We start from the raw sequence: 24,656 nt of genomic DNA, 5'->3' as shown, positions 1-24,656 counted from the left end.
AGTGCAGTCATACCTGCCACAATAGCCTGAGCTTACACAGACAGCTGAGTTATTAATGAGAAAGCCTTGCCCATACTGGGACAACTGGGATACTGAACTTGTCATCTGTGTAACCTCAGCAGAATAACTGCAGCAGAATCAGTGGCTTTTAAAAGGAAGTATTCTCATCCTGCAGTCTGCACCAGTCCAAAGTATTCGTGGTCCCTGCCCTAAACTAAAGCTCAGAAGGAATTTGCCAGCATTTCCTGTATTATTTCTAGTGCAAATTCATCTGGGTTTATAAAGTACGCTCAGCAGGACAAGTATAGAGTGTGCATTATCAGTTAAGTCCTTTTGGCATAAAGGAAAATTTTTAATTTCCTACTTTAATTATAAATCAGAGAAGGCATTGTCTCTGTAAAGTATCTTGCTCTACAATAGTTTACACAATGGGGTTCTAATTTGTAGCCGCAGCTCTTAGGAGCTATGGTATTTCCTGAGACCAAAAATGGTGAAACTCTTCTAAAACTGACTAATACATATTTCAGTTTAATAACGGAAAAATGTATTCTGAACTCTCTTTTTACAGATAAAGGTTGGTTCCTACTCAAGTGGTGTCTGAAGTTCCTGGTATTCAGTGTCAGCATTCTGGTTCAGGCAGATATGAGTCATGGATCCAGATCAAATTTTTGTGTAAATGAGGCAAATGTTCAGGTGCGTTAGTTGGTTCTGACAGACACATGAGATTTCTTTGGTGATAAGAACAAGTATTTAAGCCTGTTGGCTGAAGCAATTAGCAGTTTACTATTTAATCACAACTCACAGGTTAAAGCAGAAGTTATTGGAAAGGGGCAGATACTTAGATAACAGGAAAAAATAAATTTAATTTGAGGCCCTTGTACTTATACCTCCCGTGTTTTCATCCTTGAAAAGTTTGGTGTATACTGGTATATATTTCTGACTCCCCGTACATTTGATCTATGTGATAAAGAAAGACCTAGTTAGCAGAGCCGGTGTGAATGTGTGCTGACATGCTTTTTTTTTCTTTTTTTAACACAATCACCGCTTCTTTGTCTTGTGTAATTTGATGTTCAAGGGAAACCCACAAAAAAAAATCTAAAAAGAAATTTGGATTGTTGGAGTCATGATTCAGCTGGATGTTGGAAATCATGGACATGTAGATGCTGCTATTGTGCTTCAAGTATGCTGTCTTTTCTCCCCTCTCCAGACCTAGCTAGTTTCTAAATGTTTCACGTGTGGTAATTAATAGTGCATTTTGCAGGGAGGCTGTGTGCTCCGTGTTCTGTCCCTACCAGCAACCCATTCTATTCCACCAGAAGCATCTCTATGTTCTCTCAAACACAGTCATCAATATAATGAAGTTAGATGTAGAGGAGTTTTCAGTCTCTCAGCATGAATGCTGCTGCTTTGGGGTTATGAAAAAGGTCTTTCTGCTTAGGAGGTTATCTGGAAAGACAAAGAATTTGAGACAAAGAATTTGTCAGTTGGCCTAGTAAAGATTATTGCATTTCCCTATAGCGCTGCCAGGCATAAGTAAGGGTGGGATAACCTGTTCTGGTATTCCAACTGCTTTTCTGCCCAGCCCATGCTTTCAGTAGTGCCATCCCTGTAATGTGGTCATCCTCTTGGAAGGAAAGGTGGCACAGAGCTCGGACCAAAGGGGAGAGCACTCGCTTGTGGGATGCTTGGGGCATGTGGAGCCGTGGACAAGGGCTTCAGCTTCCACTGCAGGATGGTGGGTGCCCGTGGGTGAGGCTCAGGATCGATGCCTTCACTCTGCTGGGGCTCAAGAGTCGCTGCCCCCTGCCCAGCCTGCAGTGGGCACAATGAGCCAGGCTGGCAGAAGTCACCTTGCTTTTGCTTAAGTTTAGTAAACCCAGCCATAAAAAGCAGCTTGCCAGCAAATTCTGAGATGGCAGCAATGAGCAGCTGAGTGGGGACAGCGGCTTGCCTCTGGATTACCACTCAGTGACAAACTTCCAGGTTTTCCTCCGCAGGGAAGTATCAAGGCATGGTGTAAAACAGGGAGCATCATCAGGGTGAATGAGGGCAACCAGCACAGATCTCATTTATGTGCTCTCCCCTCTGTGTAACATACCTGTGAGGTACAAGCAGACGGAGTAACAGTTGTGGTTAACAAGCAGTAAGGAACCCTGTGAAGAAGGCTGGACATATTCACAGACAGTTCTTGTCTGTCTGTAACCCCACCGCAGTGAATGAAAGCTTGAAATAAAAAGCCTAAACAAATGCACGTTGCACACCAATATGCAGCATAGGGTCAAATGTTCGCAGGGCTGTCAGAACTTGCTTGGAGCAAAAAACAAAACAAAAGAAACCACACCCTTCTTCACATCTGCCACTGCCTGACACACTGCGCCGGGCTTCCTTGCTTCTAATAAAGATCACACAGCAGCTAATACTCTATCAAAGCTTAAAGAACAAATAAATGCAGCACTTACTTCTGAGGCCCGTGCCCTGGTTTTATTGGCACGTGTAACTGAGGCAGTGTCGTGAGAGGCTTGTGAAATGCAACTTCCCACATGCACCCATGCTGTTTGAACATCTTGGTGCAGATTTTGTTAAGAGATATCTGTGTTCTTAGAAAGAGCATGTCTCTGCTCTGAGAAATCACTTATTTTAGCCTTGTTGATAAAACTCCTGAGGGAGAGAGAGCACTGAAAGAACGATCTCCCAAGTACAGCTAAGGATATAGTTTGCAGGGTGTGGGGTGGTTTATTGGAACCCAGTGATCAATATCTCTCAGGATGATTTATTCCATTGTGAAGCAGCAACTGCAGTTCCTTCTTCAAGGTCCTACTGAGTGGGAATGGAATCAAGGCAGATACCCTAATTGTGACCTCTGATACGTGTAGGAAGCTTTGGGGATTTATACCCAGCCCATGTGGGGTTGCTGATAGCCTATCCCAAAGCTCCTAGCTGTTGGTGCCAGAAGCTGTTGGTGCTATCTGTCACAGACAGGTATAGAAAGAGAAACCGCTGATTTTGTTTCCACACAGATGTTTGAATATTAGTGTGCTTAAGAAATAGGGACTGGCAGTACCTGGAGTAGGACAAGCAATATTTATAACATCAGCGAGAGTCAAGTTTGGGTTTCGAATGAGGCTAGGCTGAATAAAACAAGTGACCCAAATCTGAACTGCAGGAGGCTCGAAATATTCTCATCCTTCACTCAAAATATACTCAGCGTGGCTCACTTTGAGATACTTAAATGCCTTAAACCTAGGCATTGTGTAACCTGTTTAGGTGGGAAGAAATATTTTGTGGAATGAGATAAAATGAGCCGCTTATGAATTTAATCACAGTCTTCACCAATAATCTAATTTAACCTTTTTGTTTCTAAATCACCTGATTCAAATCTGTTCGTTCACAATGATTCGTCAAATAGCTTGTGCAAATGAACTGTGTCCTGTGATTTTTCCATGAACAGTCTAGGAAGAGATTCAGCATTGTTCAGTTTTGTTGTCACATGATCGATCACAAGTCACACTGTTATTTCTGTTTCCTGGTTGATGACTGAACTAAGAGATGGCAGGTCTTGCAAATTATCTGATCTATTATGCAAATTAAATTAAAGAAAAAAAAAGCTTTTCAGAATTGTCCCAAGAACACGTTTCCTTCTGACTGATGTACCCAATGTTTATTTTGCATCAGTACTTGTGGTGTAGCTGCTTTTCTTCAGCGTTTTTGAGCACAAAGATGTACAAATCTTTGTTCTCTGCATTTTTACCTTTATTTTTTTTTTCGGTAATACTTACATCTTCAGTTTAAAATTTATATCAGAACCTTACAGCTGGTCAGTTATTCATCTGATGCATCAACACGTCAGTTCATTTCCTTGCAGAGAGAGAGTTTTAGGATTTCACATAAAGACTGTGCAACTACATGAACAAGTGATGCACACACTGGTGTGTTTAAATTAGAGATGAAACTATGTGGCAAATGCCACAGAAACACTGCAGACCTGCACCACATAAGATAGTGTCTTTCAGTTGCAGTGGGTATGCTGTTATTGTTCCAGCATTATTGTCTATAAGTCATCGAGCAAAAATATAATAAATAAAAAAGTATTCTTCAGTCATCACTCATTTGTACTGTCTTTAATACTATCCTGCATTTGTTTCCTGCAATCTAAATAACATGCCTTTTAATAATCTCAGCCACAATGTTTAACGTTGGTTTAATTGAAAATGAAACACCACAAGATAAGATAACAAAGAAAACAAAGGTCACTAGGCTAATTGTGTGCCTCCTAATGAAAGACATTTTTGGAGGTACTTTTATTAAGAAAATACTTGAGGGGAAAAAAGTGAATGCTCAAGCAGTGTCTGTCAGCAAACTCAGACAGCATCAGACTCGCTGAATGTCGTTCAGTTACTTTTGGTAATTAAGGGGACTGAAGAGGCGGGAGGGAGAAATGTATATAAAGCAAAACCCATCATATACAGTAGGAGTCAGGATATAAGAACAATATACATTACATTCCCCTTTTTCAAAACCTGTAAGTAATCCCACAGTAGATGAAGCCAGGCAGAGCAGCACGTGGTGTGTGCCTCTTACTCTGCAGCAAGGGGTGATGCTGGAGATGGCAGAGTCCGGTTTAATCTGCAGTGTGGACAATTCACCCGCAGGAAATCAACAGCTGGTTATATGCAAGACTCTTGGAGTTAAAGTGGTTTATGAGATCACATCAGCGTAACCAGAAAATCAGGGGAAAAATGGAAAGGTTCGACAAGGTTACATTTCAACTAATCTTTAGGATGAAAAACATGGTATTTATTTAACTGTCTATATTATGGCTTAGACTACAGTGCTATCTATTCTAAAAAGAAAAATATACAATTTTCAATTCTAAAAATGTGACCCCCTTTTTTTTTTTTTTTTCTTTTGGAATAAATCCAGTAATCCAGTATCTCTCAACCCAAACTGAAGTCAAACTTTCTGCAGAAATGTAATTTTATTTTCTGATTTTAGGTATATTTGGGTCAGGTAAGGAGGAGCTAAATGAATTCTGTTATAATTAGGTTAGAACAGAATACTAACATTTAAAAGCGTGTAGAGTAAGTATATAAGAACAACTATTTGCACATGAAATCCTGTATCTTAGATGGATATGTTCATTATTGTTACACCAGAGTGGTTTTTATTGGAGGCAACCTGGGAGTTACTGTTCCCATAAGACAGTAAGAATGACCACTGTCTCTTTCCAAATTCCCATTTACTTTCTGATGAAAGTGAATATCATAGTTCTTAAATTGGTCATTGGTAATTTCCAGCTGCAGTTATTTTGGGTAAAGAAAGGGGATTTCTTACTGTTACAGCTATTAGCTTTGTGGAGCCCATTTATACCAGTTGCTGTCATTTAAACAAAGAGAAAGTTACCTGAAGTATAAAACCACTGCAAATCGTCAGGAGACTTTCAAGGATATTTTGCTGACTAGGCTGGGTTTATAAAACATAAATATAATAATACTTAAATTTTGTGAAAAAGGAGTAGACTCTGAGTATAGATCAGTATATAACTCTGTTTATCTTCCTTCAACGAACTGATTGGAAATAACTGGAATAACTGGTTGGGAGTATAAACTCCCAGTTTATACTGGGAGATTTTTAGTGCCTTTTTTTTTTTTTTTAAATCATGAGTTTTAATTTTTTTTAAAAAAAAAAAGGAAGAAGCTTGGGCAACTGGTTTTCTTACTTCTCTGTCATTTCATGATTCTTCTGTGCCTTGGACTGGAGATTATTTATATGAGAAAATCAGTTCCTATAAGTGATGTATTTTAAAATTTTGCTGAAAGAACTCTCCTCTTGGATTAAGGAGTTTTATCCTTAAAAAGAGGATAAAAAGCATCCTTAGGAGCAGTATGTGGGCACCACTGTGCAGAAGGAGAGCCTGTAGCAGACCTCATAGAGTGCTGGTCCCTCCTGTCTCAGGATCATACTACTTCTGGAGTATGATCTTTGTTTACATAGAACTTGGGCTGATAGAGTGCTTTTTTTTCTTTGTTTCAGTTGGTTGGTTCCACTTTCAGAGTAGTAGAGACTATCAATATTGTGCTTGTCTCCTAGTGGAGAGACTTTCCGAGGCAGACGGTTTTGCAGCGTGTCCTAAAGATGCTCAGACTCTGGGTTCGCCTGCTGTCTGCGTTGAGACCACTGCGTCGCCAGCTCCCCTCGACAGAGGAAGCTTTGTCTCTGGCCCTCGTGTGTTTCATCCTGGGCTTTGTGATCTGCATTTTCCCAGCGGGGCACAGCTGTCACGGTGACTCACAGACTGAAAATCACCCTTTGATGTAGCTGTGTCTCTAGCCATGTAGCATGTTCTCCAGTTCCTTGTCCAGTCTAGCTTTAAGTGATTCAAACACCACTCCTGTGAGCAAAATATTCCATAGTCCAGGAGACGGTGTTGCTATTCAGTCTGACTTCATTCCAGCCCACACTATTTCATGCCAGTCCCTAGTATTTACACACATCAAATATTTTAGGCAGTTATCATATCCTACCTTAGTCATAATTTTACTATATTGCATGCGTTCAACCTTTTTTCCTTTTTTTTTTTTTTTTTAATCAGTTTACCCAGAAGCCTGGCTACTTTGTTATTCCTTCCGTTATCAATAGGATAAATAGGATATCTGTCTATAAACAGATAGACATTTGGGGGAGGGAGGATTTTTTTTGAATCAAAAGTTTATACAGAAATATTAAAATATACTTGTCAACATAATTTTTTTTCACTGAAAGGATTAGGAGTTGTTTTTAGATATGGAGCTTTGGTTCAAGATTATAACACTTGCGCAAATTTATGTTCCCCTTCCTCTCAGTGCAGAGCTCCTTGCAGTGATCAGATTTGTATGATTTTAAAATTAGTTCATGACTTATGTTGTTTTTTCCAAGGTCTTCAGTGGTGATTTAATTTAGCACATTTATGACTTATGTGAAATTATTCATTATGCAGTTGACCTTATGCATGACAATAAACTGCCTCTTTCCAACAATTGGCTTTTGGAGTGAAGTTAAGGCTGAAAGATGGATAAGCAGATAATACAGAAGAGACTGCTTGATTTTAAAGTGATATTAGGACGATGTTCGAGTGCACAGAGGGGCTGGTGCAGGCTGCCCTGCATTTATTTCCTCTGTGTCCGGAACGTTAAGTGCTCGGTGTAGCAATGGTGCTTGCTATCGATGGGAATTGTTTAACAGCTGACCACGGTATAAAGTGGAAGGACGAGGGAAGGGACTGAAATAGCTGGGATAGGAAATTCCTGCAGAAAAGAGAATAGGGAAGTAAAACCCAAAAGGCCTGAAAACGAGTGACTGGGGCAGATAGGGCTGCAGTAGCTGGAGGGAGTGGCTTCTCTCGCTTTTCAATTAGTTCACTTTGCTCGGCTCTCACTGGTGGGAGTGATCTGATCACGAATGTAGACACCGTGATGCACAGTCCCATTCTGCAGTGTTACACATCACGTGGCCAAAAAAAAAAAAAAGTGATGCATTTTTTCTGTCCACAAAGACTTTTCTTTTTTCTTTTTCCTTCCCACTTTTTCAAACATTTCATTGTCAAATAAAAATTGCAGTATTTTTTTCAAATGGTTGGGGAAATGCAATTTTCCAGGGGTAGGAGGAGAAGCCAACTTTGCGGGCAGGGGGAGGGGAGGGACAACAAAGCACTTATTCTTCCCTCTCCCCTCCCCCAGCAGAGGGAGGAAGCAGAGGAGTGGTAGAAGTAGGAAGAAGAAAGGAATTAAAAAGTAAAGAAAACTTGAAAGTGGAGTAAGGAAAGGAATTTAAAGGGGAACTGTACACTTTTTAACAAATCTTTGGAATGAGGGCTAAATTCGGTGAGATAATGAAAACTCTGAATTTAGCAAGCCACTTGCTTTAATTTTAAGCATATGCCTTGTCCTGCTGCTATCTGTTTAGTTATTCCGATTTATTCCAATTGAAGGTGTGGCCTAAAGGTTTAGGATAAAACACAGATGAGAGTATTTGTGCAACATCCTCACTGCTCATTTATCGGGGAGAGGTAAGTAACTTGGATAGTTTCACTCAAGAGGTTTCATAACCTTTAAGCTGGGTGTGTGCTGATTCAGTACGGTAACAGCCGTATTCAAAACGAGTTAAGCTTTCTGTGTTGCATGCCATTTTCTGAGGATTAGTCCAACCACCTGTTACTAAAACATGAAACTCAATCAGAAAAGCAATTACATATCATTCCAGATGCGTACAGAAAGGCACACCTTGGCTGAAATAACTACAGAACCAAGAACATTTTCATAGGAAACGCATCAGCTTTTGTCTCTCAACATGAAACGCTTCTGGCAGCTCTCACTGTGCGCCAGCTCTGCGTTTCTGTGATGATCGCACTGTGCCTTCATGCACACACATGTGCATGCACACACGTGCATGCACGCAAAGAAAGACTACTGCTCAGTGAGACTTCTGTTTGATCACAGTTGCACTGCTCAGGCTGTAGATAAGCAGAGATAAGCAAAGTGTACGTTACATGCTTGAATCATATGCCTTTCCAGCTGTAGATGTATGCGCAACACGGACAAAGGATATATAGCATTGACCGGGCTGCTGACTGGACAATCTTTCCTGATAGATACTCATCAGTTAAATATTGCTTTCAGATAGAGGAATCTTATTTATTTATTTATTTATTATTACTCTTGAATACAGCTGGCTTGAAAAGCAGGATTTCCAGTTTGCAGAGATTTCATTACTTTTGTTTTGTTTTGTTTCCTTGCTTGCTTTGAACATGCTGTCAGTCCTGGGACCACGGGTTTTCAACATTCTCCACAAACTGGGACCCTCAGGCTCTGCAGCCCCTCGGTGCCATTGACAAGACCAGGGGTGAAGGGGAAAGTCCCCAGCAGCTGCCCCGGCCGGGCTCAGTGCTTTGGGGACAGCCTGGGCTGGGCTAGTGGCCCTTCCTCAACCCCCAGGATGTGTTCAGTAACGTGTTTCAGGCTTGGCAAATTGTGATTATCCAACAAAACTTTGTTTTGTCAGAAAATTTCTGACTGGCTTTACTTCTGAGTAACTTCCTTCATCTCACCCGAGAGAGTAAAAGGCTCAGTTTTCTTGGGGCAGGGAGTACATAAATAACTGATAATGCATGCCCGAACTTCTCCCACTGGGATTAATAATAGTATATAAATATTTATAACAAAAGCAAGTTATCCTTGAATTAGATCTGGAGACAGCATTCACTTTTGAATGGAATTGAGCCTGCTGATACCAGATTTGTATTTGGGCCTGAATTTCTGTTCTGGGAGCTATTAAAGCAAAGGCTGCTTGGCCTCATATGAATGCAGCTCAGTAACAGCACTTCTGAAAACTAATACTGGAAAAGTTCCTCATTCCTTGTTCCTCATTACAGGGCAGAACACCGAGTTTTTGACAATGACCTGTAGAAACATAACTCCCTGTTTAGACAGCGGTGTTTGCAAACAACTTTAGAGCCATTGTTCATTTGCTCAGCAGCTGTAACAATAGGTAGGTGGGTGAGAAAGCAGCAGCTACACGCTCTTCCTCGTTCACTCACTGTGCTGGCAGTGCTGCATCAGCTGAGCACAAGAAGACGGTTTGCAACACTCAGTTGCTACTGGCTGTGGGGAGTCAGTTTTGCTCTTTTCTATTTCCTTAGCAGAGCAGGTTTGGGTTAAAAGAGGAAACAAAAATGTGCAGCCATTCCTCTCTGAATACCAGACCTTAGCTCCCGGTGGTTCTTTTCTTTTCCTTTCAAAACATGAGCAAGATTAAAAATAAAGAAGTGTCAGTGTGCTAATGTTTCAGTTTCTAATCAGTTCACAAATGGCAGGAAATTAACTGGCTTTTCATGAACATCTGTTCCACTTCTGGCTTGAAAGGTTGGAGGCAAATGCTATCTGTCAAATTTAATAGTGAGCATCGGTAATAAATATACTTTTCATTTTTCATATATATACGCTCCCCCATTTCTCTATTAGCTATTCAAAATAGTACATTGTAGCTATATGCGTTGTTTTCTTTATATTTTGGTGAGAAGTAATAAATGCTGTTAGTTAAAAGGATCATGAACTGCCTCAGAATAGGGATCAGAAAAAAAGTTGTGATTACAGTCCTGCAATGCTGTACACCTGCTGGATACATTAAGAGCTTGTATAACAACACTCATCCTGAGCTCTTTCCAAGTGAAATTTTCTATTTTGAAAACTTTATAATGGCTTGGGAATCAAAGTATTTATTTATTTATTTTAACTATTATTTATTTTAAAGAGACTTGAGGAACTAAAGGTCTTGTTGCTGCAGCAACGGTTTCTATGGGGATGTCATATCCAAGTAATTTTATTTAATTCACCTTTTGGTCCCTAGTATTCCCATACAGCCAGGTTCTCTGGGCTAAAGCAATAGTACTCTACAGGACAGGTGTAACCCAGTTTGCACTGATCTTTTTTTTTTTTTTTTTTCTTGAGGCTGGTAGGAATTAATGACCATCTAACCACTCTAGCTGTTAGCTCGTGCCCTGGGAGGGGACTTTGCTAACCCTGCCTTGCCTCACACTGGGACCGGAATGCCTGCACATTATGCTCCTTTCAGTGCTATTGGTACTGTGTACTAGATATTGTCTTCTAATTTAAAAAAAACTGACAAGCATCCAGGATTTCTTGTTCGCTACTGTTGGGTGATAGGGAATTCGCAAAGCTGGAATCATGCGTGGTTTGTAACAGCTGTGCTTTTCTTGGGTCCCTGAAGATGAGGACTTGAATTTCTTGATCGAAGAAACACAGGGATATCTACACTATATGCTTGTAGAACTGATTACTCCTCAAGTTGGTTTCAGTACCAGTTCAAAGAAAAGTTGCTCTGGAGAGCAACTTTTATGCTAAGTAAAAACACAAGTAATGCTGGGTTTTGAGCAATCCATAGCTGAAATAGAGAATGACAGTCTAGATAATGCAGCAAATGGTCAGAAAAACACCAAAAGCTTCCTAGATTCTCTCATGGGGTCCAAAGAGGAGGACGTTAATCAGGAGAGACAGAAGAATCTGTAACCAGACAGGTTGGGCTATTACACAAGAATACCATGCAAACATGAAACTAGAGGAAAAGATCTTTATCAGCACCTAGCATGCAAAAGCATACAGAAGGGAAACTCAAACAGCATTATGTGCTGTGGTACTGTGCTACAACTGCAGCTTGTTTTCCCTCATTATGGGCAGTAATTACTGGCACTACATTGAACATTCAGTAAAAGTACTTGCTGTGGTCCGCTTGCCTGGCATCAGAACTTCTTTTCCCACTACTCTGTTTGCTTAAAACGGTATTTATGAGAGACTTAGTTTTAGTTCTCTGCTGTATAAAATTCCACAGTTGTCTCTTGTATTTGTTTTCGTTTTAGGTCTTTTGCTTTCCCAGTGTGTGCTGCTGTCTCACCAAACCTCCTCCTTGCTGGCTTGAGATGTTGCAGTTAGAGGAATCTGTACATTTATTGTATCTGTAGATAAAAAAAAAAAAAAAAATTGAAAAGCTGCTTCCTCTGATTTGTGAGGAAACTTGGCTTTTAGTAAGACTAGGACTTTATGGGGCAAACAGGCCAAACAGACTCCCTAAACTTCAGAATTAATGTGATTTAAAAAAAAAAAAAAAAAAAAGATAACACTTTGGAAAATGTTACATATGTTGTCCTTAATCATACAGTGAATTTGATGCTGATCTGCAGTGTTTTAAGGAGAGCTTCAAACAGGAGGAGAAGGCTGTTTTGATATTTCAGGGTGAAGCATTTATATCGGTAGCTTAAACTACCTGAATAGCTGTTTTTTTCTTTCTGTTCCTGCCCCAGTGAGAGGCACACTGTGCTGATACTGTCTGTGAGGGTGCCTTTCTGATTTGTCTATTGCCGTTTTGGACACAGCTTTACACAGCAGGCTTAGGCCTTGCTTCTACCCAGTATCACCCAGTGTCAGTGTGGCTGACAGCAGAGTAGGTGTGCTGGGGGAGAAATGTTTTACAATTACTTCCATCCACCTAACTACAACACAGGAATCTAACCACTGTGACTGTGAGAGGGATTTATCCAGCTGGGGAAGACTTGATAAAGAAATCCTGTGGTGGAAGGATTTTTCCCACTGGCAAAGGGCACTCCAAAATGGTGGGCACTCCAAAATGGTAGGCACTGCCACAGCTCGTCTCCTCATGTACCTAAAGGCCTGTGGAACTCAGAGCCACCAAGCTCTTCCCCATCATTCTGGCCACATTATCACTGCTCGCTGTCCTCCATGCAGCCTGACAGAGTTTAAAAGCAGAAGTCTTTCACTATTATTCATCCCTGAATTCCCAAAGCTCCTGCAAAGGTGAGGAGGAATTGTCCTTGTCTGCCATGTGGGAAAGTGAAGCAGAGCAGATGAGCTGGGTGATAGACTTGCTCACACTGCCATGAGCAGCAAACTAACCTAGGAGTCAGGTTTCCTGAGCTCACTGATTGCCAAGTGCCAGGTTCACATTGTTCCCTCTTTAGCAGTTTGAGAAAATTAAAAACTACGTACTACATTGTTGAAGACTTATATATCCTTATTCAAACAGATGCACAAATCTAGTTTAATGAAAGAAAAAACAATATTGCCTCTTAATGAACTCTGAATAATTATATTATTCTCTAAGCATTGAGTACACCAATTCTCACTGGGGGAATGGGGGGAATCATTGGGCAAGAAAAATAATTGTTTCACTAGCAATTATCATTAGAGTATTAAAGAAACTGACTTACTTATCATTAAATAGTCTCTCTGGAAGCTTTTGTTTCCTAATAAAGTGCTCATCTCATGAAGTATCATCAGGAGTGCAGTAATTTGATTCTGATTATGAGTTTTTACCTGCTTACTAAAGAATTGCGTGTAAATATTAATAATGGATTCCCACTGTGGGAAAAGAAGGTACAACTGACATTCCCAAGTTATGGAAAACAAATCATTAATGCTGTAACTACCTTCCCCTGTTAACTATATCCTCATGGCATAAAAAGCACATAAAACCCTGGTGACAAATTATATACCATGAAGGTGCTCTACTGTTTTTGCTCAGTTTCCAGTTGCACCACACTACTTGATTAGCCTGGAAAAGGCAGTGAAAATTCATTCCTGTGCTACATAGTGCATAAGGTTACTTGAGGATTGACTTTCAGTAGTTCTTCCGAGGTTTCACATTTTGACCCTTTAGAAATGGCAAATTAAATACTTTCAAAGAGAAGGTAGATAGGAGAAGGATGTAGGTAGACAGTAGAGAACTCCCTGTTCTGGGGCCAGTGTTCAGACAGTGTTACATGCTATTTTTTTCTTGAGATTGAGGTTGAAATTATTTGATAATTTCAATTTTGAAATTGTTTCAAAATTTGCTTTTTGATTTGCTTTTCTTTAGAGATAGACTAACTTCTTCTGGAGCCTACTATTCACATTGGTGATTCTTTTCACCCACTCATTACCTTTTGGTATTTTACTTGCAGGTGAAGAATCTTCCAGCGTGCTATGTAGTATCACCCAATCTCCCCAGTACATTGGGTGGATGGGGAAAACCCCCACCAATAAATAGCTTGGTTTTTAGTTTTGCTTTGGTCAAAAATACAACACAAAGCTACAGTTTCCACTGTTATACTACCGTTTCATAAATCATAAGTGCTTCAAGATACAGAACAAATATTTATGCGTATCAAAATGCCATTAGGTTTCTAGAGCCATTCCCCAAAAAGGCAAGGCACCTATTCCACTTTCTAAACTTATGAAACTCTTCTATGCACATATCTTTGGAAACCTAAAACTCTGTAAATTTGCTCTTGAGTTGCTGGTGCACTCAGCACAACTTGTTAGTTATTGACAAAGTGCCACAAAGCAAACAAACAAATAAAACCCTCATCATTTCATTTTTAAATACAGGAGATTATAAGTCTACAGAATGAGGTGTAAATATCCTAAGAGGAAAGCTCATAAGGAAAATGAAGGAGAATGTTTTCAAATAGTAAGTGTTGTTAATATCCCCAAAGTTTTGTCCAAAAGGCAGGTGACACATCCCCTGCCTCTGCACATCTCTGCCATCCTTTGGCTCCCCAGGTCTCGTGGCTGTCCTTGTTTTAGGCACTGCCAAACACTTAGCCATTAATATGATCAGCAATTCACAACCAAAGCTCTTTTCTCTGCCATTAATCATTTTGCTGACTTACTTTATCGTGGTGAGTGACAATAAAGGTGGAATAAGATGCTGCATTTGTCCCTAAATGATCTAGGTTTATGGTTTCCTGTTGTAGGGTCAGAGTCTACTGGTCTACTGCACTGTGCAGACTGCAATCAGTTGAACTCAATCCAGCACCTAGAGTATGGCCTTGTGAAGCCCCCAACTTCTATATTGGGCTTTCTTTGAAAACCCTTACCTGAGAGCTCATGCAACAGCAGTCAGGGACATGCTTCAATGATGATGGTTATTATGCTGTCAGTCCTTTACAAGGTCTTTGTGGAGAAAAAACACATTGAAAAAATAGGTGAAAATGTGAATATTTCTTTGGCTTTGTGTGGGTGAATGTCTTTCTTGAGGGTTCTAGAGACTTTTTGTATATACACCTTTTCTGTAGATTTTATTTCCCCATTGCTTACATGTTTTTTTTGCATAATATTAGCACTAACCTTTGAGTCACCCACATCCTGGTATGTATCACCACATTCTCTTTATGAAACAGAAGAAAATCTTTACATATTATCAGGCATACATAGAGTCATAAATTGTATTTTTCTCATCTTTCTTTGTGAAAAGGGGGGGTGGGAGACCTGTACTGAAAAAGTCTTACACAAGAAGTTTTTTGAGAAGGTATCATCAATGCAACAGATACTGTCACACTTGTCACTAGTCCCTTTGCTTTGTGTGCTGTCCCAATATGATCATTCTCTTAGGGGAATTAGTTAATTAATAATTTAAAAAGCTATGTTTCTTCTATTTCTTCTTTTTCTCACCTACTGTAACTGCTATAGTAATTATAGCTAGAACAAACTACTCATCCTGCCTGCCCCATATTACTGTTACAAATGATTGAACAATTGCAATCTTTCAAGCTATCAAACTTTTCATGATTTTTGTGCCATTTCATGAAGTTCTTTGTATTTAATTTAAATAAGGCCTGATCAGTCTTAGAGACATCTCAGTTTTGTATCTCAGTTTGGGGTGGGATTTTCTGCATTGCTTATGTATATTTCTTGTATTGCAAAGCTAAGAGGAAAACTTAAAAACGTGAGGCCAGGATATACAATGAACTCAGAGCATGCTGTATTTTTCCCACACCGTAGAACTTGTTCAGCTTGTTGTTGTTTTTTTTTTTTATTTTTTTTTCCAAGCACCTCAGCAGGTTAGATGTCTGCTCCCCCTCATCTCAGTTGGAAGATCAATTTGCCAGGGAATACTAGGAATAGTTCATTCATTTATTTAGACTTCTTCACCTGAATCGTGACCCTGTAAGACTTCTCCAGTTTGGACTATTTTAGGCTAAGATAGCTAAGACTTTTCAGCATTACTGTAATAGAAACCAAGTCTACATTGATACCGGAGTGAAAAAATAATAGTTTTATTGCATATATTAGTGCTGCTTGCTTTAATTCAGATATTACAGATAAACAGTAGCAATTTGAATAATAAACAGGAAGAAAAAGTCCAGCAATTGTACTGAGGATAGTCCAAGGCATTGTTCCTTCTCCTTTACTGAAACCTCTTCTTTCATCCTTGTCCATCAAGCTATTTCCATCTGGAACCCCCAGCCCCAGGGAAAGAGATTCAGGGAAAGCCTGGAGGATGTTAAGCACCAAACCATGGCATCTGCCCAGCGGAGTGGAAGCTTGCCTCACCAGTCACAGCACACAGCTGGGAAGTAGATCAAAAGATAAATGCCTGGGTAGCTTTTGAGGATCTGTGCCGAGGCTTTCCGTCAGTATAATGGAGATGGTAGCATTTATTTGACATTAACACACACAGAGGAGGAGTAAAAGTACTTTATGGCAGTCTGCACTTGCATAATTTTGCCTATCTCAAAAAGCTTAAAAATTTTTTTTTTAAAAAAAATTAAGAACTGAAGCTGCTAAACTTTAGGATTCTACAAAATGTTACAACCCTCTTTGGAATTTCAGAAATTTAATTTTATCCAGAAAACAAACAAAACAGGGAGTGGAGTATGGAGAACATTTTTATTTCCACAGTCCTCATTTATGTGAAAGGGGAGGTTTACAGCGAAAACAAAGCCCAGTCCCTTTACACTCACAGATTGCTTATGTAGAAACCTTAAACTCTCATTTGTAAACCTTTTAATGTTTTGGAAAAGGGTGTTCCAGTTGTGTTTTCATACTAAATTCTGTGTCTGGCCACAAAATAGATACACGTTCAGTCCGAGCCAACAAAAGGCAATCACAAAAAGAGCAACCCAGATAGTTTGCTGAAGCTTTTCTGTCTGGAGCTGGGAGAAATCCTTCGGGTGCTGCACTTCTTCTAAGAACCCAAAAGCTTTTTGTCGGTAATTCAGCACATACCTGACCAAAAAAAAAAAAAGCAGTCTGACTGGTTTTGTTGTTTCAGCTGTGCTGAAGCAGGGGAAGCAAACAAAGCTTTAGCATTTCAATTAAGTTTCAACTCTGATGATATTTTCAAGTAAATATTTATAACTGTTGGTGCCCCTTTAGCAAGGAGTAGCTCAGTTACGGTATTTTATATTTAACAAGTATCTTGGTGCTATCAGAAAAAATAATGCAGGTATTTGTTCTCAAGAGCAAAACTGCCATCTCGGTGCTGCCTTCTTTAGCAGTTCCCCCACGCTCTGGTGCCAGGCAGAGTGGCTGTTTTCTTGTCTCCCGGACTGGAGTTTGTAACCGAAAAGGGGAAGTCTCACATCTCTCTTTAACACTTGACCAGATCAATGACTTGTGATATCAGAGCTTCATGAGCTCAATACAATTTGCAGTAAATGTAGGTTATTTTTTTCTGACTTCAGGAAGTGGGCTGCCAAGCACCGAGATTCTTTCTGCTCCAATGATATAAACAAGCACAAAAGGAAGTCAGGTCAAACTCTAATCTTTTTCTTTGTACTCCACACCATCATTAAGAAGAACAAAGTTTTGATTCGTTTTGCTGCAGGTTTTAAGATGAAGTAAACAGAAAAATACTAATGCATTTCAGTGTTTGTTTTTTTTTTTTCTCATCAATAATTTCAAAAGGTTCTGCAATTAGCTGGTAATAATCCCAAATACAGCATTCGCAAGAAGCTGCAGGTTTTTGTGGTGTTTTTTTTTTTTTTTTTTTTTTTTTTTTTTTTTGTGACATTGCTACTTCAAAGGGACTGCAGGACTGAGATTAGCCAATTGTAATTCTTCGCAGCAGCTGTTAAATCTTAAATTGCTGAAACGTTATCTCAGATGCAGTACGACAGACCCCAGCAAAGCTCTGTGCAAACTTACATGGACAAATTTGAAACTGGCATCTATTCGTAGCCCAGAAAAACTAAAAAGTTATCTAAACAGGGAAAAGGCCTTATGAAAGTAGTGATCACCAGACAGTGTGGAGACAGCTTATCTCTTTGATCAAAAGATACTGGTTTTAAATCACAGGTAAACAGGCTTTTGAAGTGTACCAGACAATTTAAACTGTAACCACCAACATAAATTATTTTTTACCCATTTTAATCAGGAAAAGTGAACATTTTGGGTTACAGGGAAAGTGTCTTTAGTGAGGTTACCAGGTTCCCCTACACGATTACGCTGTACCACACCCTCTAGCAAGGCACTAAACCCTGGGTTAAATGGCTGGAAATGCACTGACTGTGTAGAAGACCTTTTACAGGCATGCCTGCCAAAACTGGGAGTGGCTTTGATTGGTATTTATCTAGCCCAGTTATTCAGTTGATCAACAGATGTGCTGATCTTTGTGCATTTCCCGATACTATTTTAAAATCGACTGCTTGTATTTCTGCAGAAGCAGCTACTCCTTCCAGTGAAAGACCGGCCTTGCAGAACAGGGGGGGTCAGTGTGTAATGTTTCCTATCTCTGCGAGTAAACTTGCCTCTTGGCATCCCTCCCTGTGCATTACTGTTGGAAACACGGTTGTTCTGTGTAACAAAGCAATTGCTGGAAGAGAGAAGAACTAGATATGATTAAAGTTGGAACTTGCCTTCTATTTTCCTGAATATAGCACCACTGAAACTTCTTTCTCTCAAAGATTTGGTTTTGTTTTCTTCTTCCTTTAAATCTATTTAAATAGAAGTTTAGTTTTTTCTAACAGATTAAAGGGTGTGAATTTTATTTGTTGGGGGATCAGGGAGAGCTATTATAAATGTTCTCCATTCAGTAACTCAAGTTTGAGGTCAGGTTGTATGGTGTGCAGTCACAATTTGTCTGTGGTGATGAACTTTCATTATCTTAATATCCCAAACAAGGTACCTGCTAGCAACAAAACCACTTCCTTTGTATCATTGGTTAAAAGAAAAGAAAAAAAAAAAAAAAACACCTGGGTCTGTGTATCTGCCAAGCATTCAAAATCTGCACTTTCTGAAGTAGTAGAACAGCTGAAACCATAAACTCGGTGCTCAGCTGGCTAAGGGGTTGAATATTTGGTAGGTTAATCTCTCATTATATTATATTATATTTGGTTGATCTCTCAAAATTAAATAATTCATATAATTCATTCCTTTCATCTGTGTTTAGTGGGCTACACTTCAGGGAAAAAAAAAAAAAAAAAAAAAAAAAACCAGGAGCAAAAGAGCAAGAAGGAAGTCTAAGAAATTGTCAGGCAAGCAAACTACAGCTAGCAGCCTGCTCTGATGTTGAGGAAGTACTTTGGAGAAAGCTACTTAGATCTGCAATGTACGTAATCATTGCAAAACCTTTCTTCTTACGGGGAATTGAACCAAATGTATCTGAGACTTCTAAAGTCAAGAGAAGGCAAAAGTTATTTTTTTTCTTCAGAACATTTTTACATCTCTGAACATTTTATTTGGCTAGTTTAAGGACATTTCACTACTGTCTAAAATGTTGAGGTAGGAGGAGGAAGAACCATTCTTTTGACTCTTCATTAAGATCCTTTTGGTTCTGTTTTGACTACAGCAATTAAATATAGGGGTGCTCATAGTGAAAATGTTATTAAGGAATAAGAAGTGGGGAGAAAGTGAGAGATTTTTGAAGGTTAACCATAAAAGCCCTATCTAAAGGCATACCACAGCAGAATTCTTCCATTCAGGCTGTGTGGAATATCTGATTTCCTTTTCGGTTCCCACTGTCTTCTGCAAAGACCAAGTAGTAGAATGTGAAAATGGCATGAAAAAGTAAGATGTGAGAAATTTGCCCTACTAGATGCAAGTGTATCTTGGAACAAAAATAGATACTGAACTGTCATCACACCTTTAGCCATATTATTTTCCATCTGCTGATGTGGTATACACTTTCAAGTCTTCTGTAAAGCAATTAAAAGCTTTTTGTTATAGCTTACAGTAAGAGAAGTTTGTCCATGTATTTTTAATATCAGGACAGACCCATTAGATCTCTGATGTGGACAGACACTAACTTCCAGCAGCGTCTTGACATTGATTTTAAACATAAAACTGGTTGTTATTTGAGTCTGATCCTCGCCTGAGGAGCACAAATCATTTTGGTGAGGCAGTGCTCACAAATGACATTTTTACAGACCCAAATGCTTCCCCACTCTTCTTAGTACAGTACAACATGTCCGTGATGAGATGTTGTAATATATATGTCTCCCAAGTATTTGAATTACAGTCATAAGTATAAAAATGTTAAGGCTACACTGTTCCTTTTTTTTTTTTTTTTTTTTTTTTTTTGAGATGTACAAATACAGAAGTAAACGTACAACTTGGTAAATATCTGCATGCACTTCTGCAAAAGTATTTCATTTTGTAAGTATGTACATACATATTTTTACATGCACTTATTTACAAAGAATGTGTCGATTTCATGTAGCAATGATGGGGTACAGTTGAAGGATCTGTGATTTGAAATGTGCTCAACAGGGGAAAAAGTGGGGAAATCTTCAAACTTGTCTGTGGGTGGTGTCTGAAAGAAGGGCAAATGTCTTGCAAAGTTTCATCTTGCAAGTAGTGATCTCTTTCACTAGATGTTTCAGATTATTTGGAGCAGATTAGCTACTGCAGTATAATGAAAAGCACCTACAAAGTGTTCAGATAAACAATGTACCTCTGATCTTTTTGTTTTCCTCTTTTACCTTCCTCTCCTTTCCTCCCCTCCCCTCCCCCAGCTCCACGTATCCCGATCCTGGGAAGAAGCAAGGGGACATGGCAGAGTTTCATTAGGCTGCTGCAATTAAATCCCTCAGTGGCGGCGAGGAACTTCTGAGATGTTAATAATAGTTTGAGCTTTCCCTGGAAAACAGAATTCAAATGGTCTCTGTGCTCTTGCTCCTGCTCTGAATCTTCTTATTCTCTGACAAACTCTTCCTGCTTCTGGGATGGTGTTGGCACACAGCCATTTCATGCATCTTAGGAATCTGGAGACTGGTAAATTTACAGTCCCTTTTAAAGAGGAAAATAACATTAATCTGGCATCCTAACTACTGGGGCCCATTCAGCACATAGATTTTTCACCATATCCTTCTAGGAGATGCTCAGTTTCTCTTCCTTGGTGATACTTAAGTATTGCAAGTGCAAGGAAAAATAGAAATTTTCTAAATTTCCCACTAGGTACCTGTCTGCATCTTTTGCTACTACAAATTGCAAAGATTCAGTTCTACCGGGAGCTCTGCTGTGCTGAACATGCTTTAATCCAGAGATCAGAGCATTCAGCACCTGGTGGAAGAGCCATCTCTCTCTTGCAGTGACAATCCAGTTGTATTCTTTTCTTAAAGTGTGCCAATAGTAAGCTATCTTTGCTAATAACAAAAGGATTTTATGAACAGTTTTCCCTAAAGCATTCAGAACAGAATTCTTATTTGAGTCATTTCAAATCAAATAATTGTATTTCTGAAGAAGCAAGGTTTTTGCTCAAGTCTGAGCCTATAGCTACACCAGAGCTGGGAGGAGGAAAACAAAAATTCTCTTTCTGCTAATACCAGTGCAGATTCAATTTTTTTTAGGAAGAGTGAAAGGGAGGATAAACCAATTAGAAGAACTAAGATGTACGATGAAGGAGGAGTTGCCTGTAGGCTACTTACATGATGGCAGTTCCTTGGCACTTAAAACGGTTTAAAATGAATACATAAATAAAAGTAAAACTCAAGTTGTTAACAATCTTACATACGTAGAAGCTGATACAGATAAAACTGGAGTATCAGCATAGATACAGATGTATGCATGTGTACACGCATGCATGAAACCCAGGGATGGCTATCCTTAAGAAAATGTGCATGGGCACTTAACTGCAAAGAATCTGACCACTCTCAACCTGTGTGGTCCAGTGCTTCAACACGAAGATGGTATTTGCTTCTGGTTTTGTGTCCTGATAGACACCTTTCTGTGCCTCAGCATTTAATCTTTAAAATGGATCTGGTGATTTTGTAGAGAGAGAAAAAAAATCTGCCCCGTTGTTGTTGTTAACCACTAATTGCAAATAGTACTTGCTGACTAATTTTAAATAACAAATGTATTTGGAGTAATTCAGAGTTTTTGATGAACTGGGACAGACAGGAAAATAAATCATTTGCTTGGAATTGTTCAGCTCTGATAACTGCCATTGTATAATATAAAATGCAAATGTTATCCTGTGCAATTAAAACACAAAAGATATATATATATATATATTTTTAAATCGATCAATTGTATTTAACTTTAAAAAAAAAAAAAAAGACTTGGGAGGATTTTATTGACGTTCGAGTTGATTACTGTTGATGATGGAACATAATCCATTTTATTGAAGAAAATGAAATTCTTTTTAATCATACAGAGCACACAGAACCCAGAAAGAAAGAAAGAAATCTCTGATATACAATCATATCTTTTACTGCTTTATTTTCTAAAATTTGTATTAAAAATTAAAATCCAGATTAAATATATCTTGTAGTTTATCTGAGTGTTTAATTTATAACAGATTGTGCAATCTTTCTATAGTTCCATGCAGCAAGCCACTGGTTTAGGTCACTGAAGTCAGCTAGGCTCAGTGTGAGACCTGCCCATCTGATTCTCTTTGCAGGATCAGAGACTTTTTTTTTTTTTTTTTTTTTTTTAATCTGCAATGGTGTCTCTGAGTTTCAAAGCACAAGCTACAACGATAATTTTACAACTTTGGCACTTTCAGACTTGCTCAAGAAAAGAACACAATCTTTAAATCCAGCTGAATTCAACACTTGTATTTATTAACAAAGTGGCACCCAGCCAGAATTCTGAACACGTAACCTGTTTGGTCATAATGCTGCCTTTGTGAGGATATCTGAATTTCTGGAATTCAGACCCACCAATTCGCTCAATGAACCAGAAAGCATTTCTATTTCTTGGCAGAAGGAATTAGGAAAAATTAGCAGGCTTGCATTTTTTGGGCCTGTGATAAAATTATTTTTGAACTTTATTCTTCTGAGTATTGGCTTGCTCCTGTACATTCCAGTTCTCTATGGATGACTGCATTAGAAGAAGAAAAAAAAAAAAAAAAAGAAAAGAAAAAACCTACTGAAACAACAGCAAATATTGTAATTTCCTAGTTTCTATTTCCTAGAAATAACCTCAGAAAAGCTTCCTAAGTAAAGAGGGTGTGTAGAACATAGGAAATTTGTTTAGGAGATTTTTACAGCATAACCAAGAAGACTTTGAAAAGATTGGCAAAGGATTTTTTGTGACTTTTTAATTTATTCTTTCTAATTATAAAGGCCAACAAAGCAGCATTTGGCAAAAGGAGGACTGCTGAGCTTTAGTTTGTCTCTCTTTTGAGAAGAGCTAGAGACTTGTAAAAAATATTTTATCTTTATTCTTTTTTCCTTTTTTTTTTTTTTTTTTTTTTTTTTAAGCAGTAACAAAGCTTTTGTCCTCTCTGAGTAGTTGTGAAAATATTTATTGTAATTTTTTGCATTCCATGGAATGGCATGACAGTTTGGACATTGCCACAATATCCCTTCATTAATATAGAAGCCAGTAACTTTTTAAAACTGTTTAACAAAATGAACACCAGTTGTTGTCTGCTGCTTAGGTAAAAACCCTCCCCTTCTTGACTGCTACATTTTGGTTGTCTTGGCTTTTGTGATACTATTACTTCATTAAGTCTATCTCTATCAGAAAGTGTCAGATCTAGCAATTGCATTTCTAAATAAAATTAGTGAGTGGAGAGAAGACCCCTTCCAGATTTGTTCTTGTAATATAATCTTTAATAAAAAGGAAAATAAAATAAAAAAACAACATGTATATAAGAAAATGAAGGAAGAACAACTGTATTGTAACTGCCATAAATTCCCACAGTTCTGTTGTTGAGCTTTGCTGATAGATTCAGAAGTGCTTAGAAAGGTCAATGGGCTTCTGATAACCCTAATAATTCAGGCTGAGGGCTTCAAATATGTGGTATGAATTGAGGAGATGGTTTTTCCTTCTCTAAGATGTTGATGCAAAATCTTAGATCTAATCATTCCCAAAACTTTGAAGAGCACAACTCCCTGAATCTGAATTGACTCATTCTAGTATCCCACAATCTGCTCACCTTGCACGTCTGCTTGAAGCTATAAACACTTGATGACAGCTCGTTGATGCTCTGGTATGAAGTCCTGTAGAGATTGGTCCATGCAAGCTGAATGCACAGGCCTATGACCAGTTATAGTGACCGCAGGTTGCCCAGCATCTGGGGAAACGGGTTCCTATTCCCGGCTGTGCTGCTGATTTTTGCTTTCTGTTTGGTATCTGGATTTGGGATCTGGGTTTTCTCTATAAGTCATTTAACTGGACTGTGAAAGAGTTGGGATATCTTATGATTCTGTTCAAGTTCAGGGCTTATAGGAGCTCTTGTAGTGTAAGTTGTAAATTAAACTGTGGATTTCTAAACGCAAGCCCTGACCTGTTAGTGCTACAAAAGGCATTTCAAAGTGGTACACCAAGGAAATAATGTATCCTGCTGTCTTCCATGTACTCAGTGGTGGCTACTTAGCACTAGTGGCCCAGCAGCTGCTGCTTTTTCCTCTGCCCTGCCAGAGATTTTGGGAAAGAAGCATGCTTATTTCTGCTTAGTCATGTGAAGCAGCATAGTGCCCTGTGCTTCTGCTCCAACGTGGTTATGGCCTTCAGAAAAAAATAACTGAGTAAGCTACACTTGGAAACTTCTTGATGAGGCGGCTGAAAAAGGCATTTCTAGCACAGCTGGTTGCTAAAGAATTTATTGTGTGTCATGGCATCGTGCTCAGAAGGCTGATAGCAGATTCCCCAACTTGTAAGTCTTTGGTTTTGCTTGTATGTGAACTACTGAGGACAGGAGGAAAGCATCTGACAGACATGCTCACTCATAGCTAAGGCAAAAATTGCACCATTTCCATGTGACATTTCAATTTGGACATATCAGCAAATAATGTCAGAGACAAACGCTGTGCCTCATTCTTATTTTTATTTTGTAAGCCTTTCACTTCCTCTTTTGCTTGTCTCCTTGGGCTTGTTTGTTCTAAGACTGTTTTCTTACTGTGTATTTCACATCCTTTTAATTGTAAATGGAAAGCCAAATTC

At 38.9% G+C, this 24,656-nt stretch overlaps 1 protein-coding gene across 1 annotated transcript in view; it reads left to right on the top strand.

Moving 5' to 3' along the window:
- The first annotated feature begins 7,710 nt into the window (after positions 1 to 7,710).
- ZNF217 (zinc finger protein 217) overlaps positions 7,711 to 24,656 on the top strand; it is a 115,416-nt gene continuing 98,470 nt past the window's right edge. The window contains exon 1 of the mRNA XM_040576127.1: positions 7,711 to 8,041. The gene's annotated coding sequence lies outside the window, so the exon portion shown is untranslated. The remainder of the gene's footprint in view (positions 8,042 to 24,656) is intronic.

This window comes from Cygnus olor, chromosome 16, assembly GCF_009769625.2.
Source record: "Cygnus olor isolate bCygOlo1 chromosome 16, bCygOlo1.pri.v2, whole genome shotgun sequence".
Taxonomy (NCBI): Eukaryota; Metazoa; Chordata; class Aves; order Anseriformes; family Anatidae; genus Cygnus; species Cygnus olor.
The sequence above is the reverse complement of the archived record's forward strand: the minus strand, read 5'-3'. Positions and strand labels throughout refer to the sequence as shown.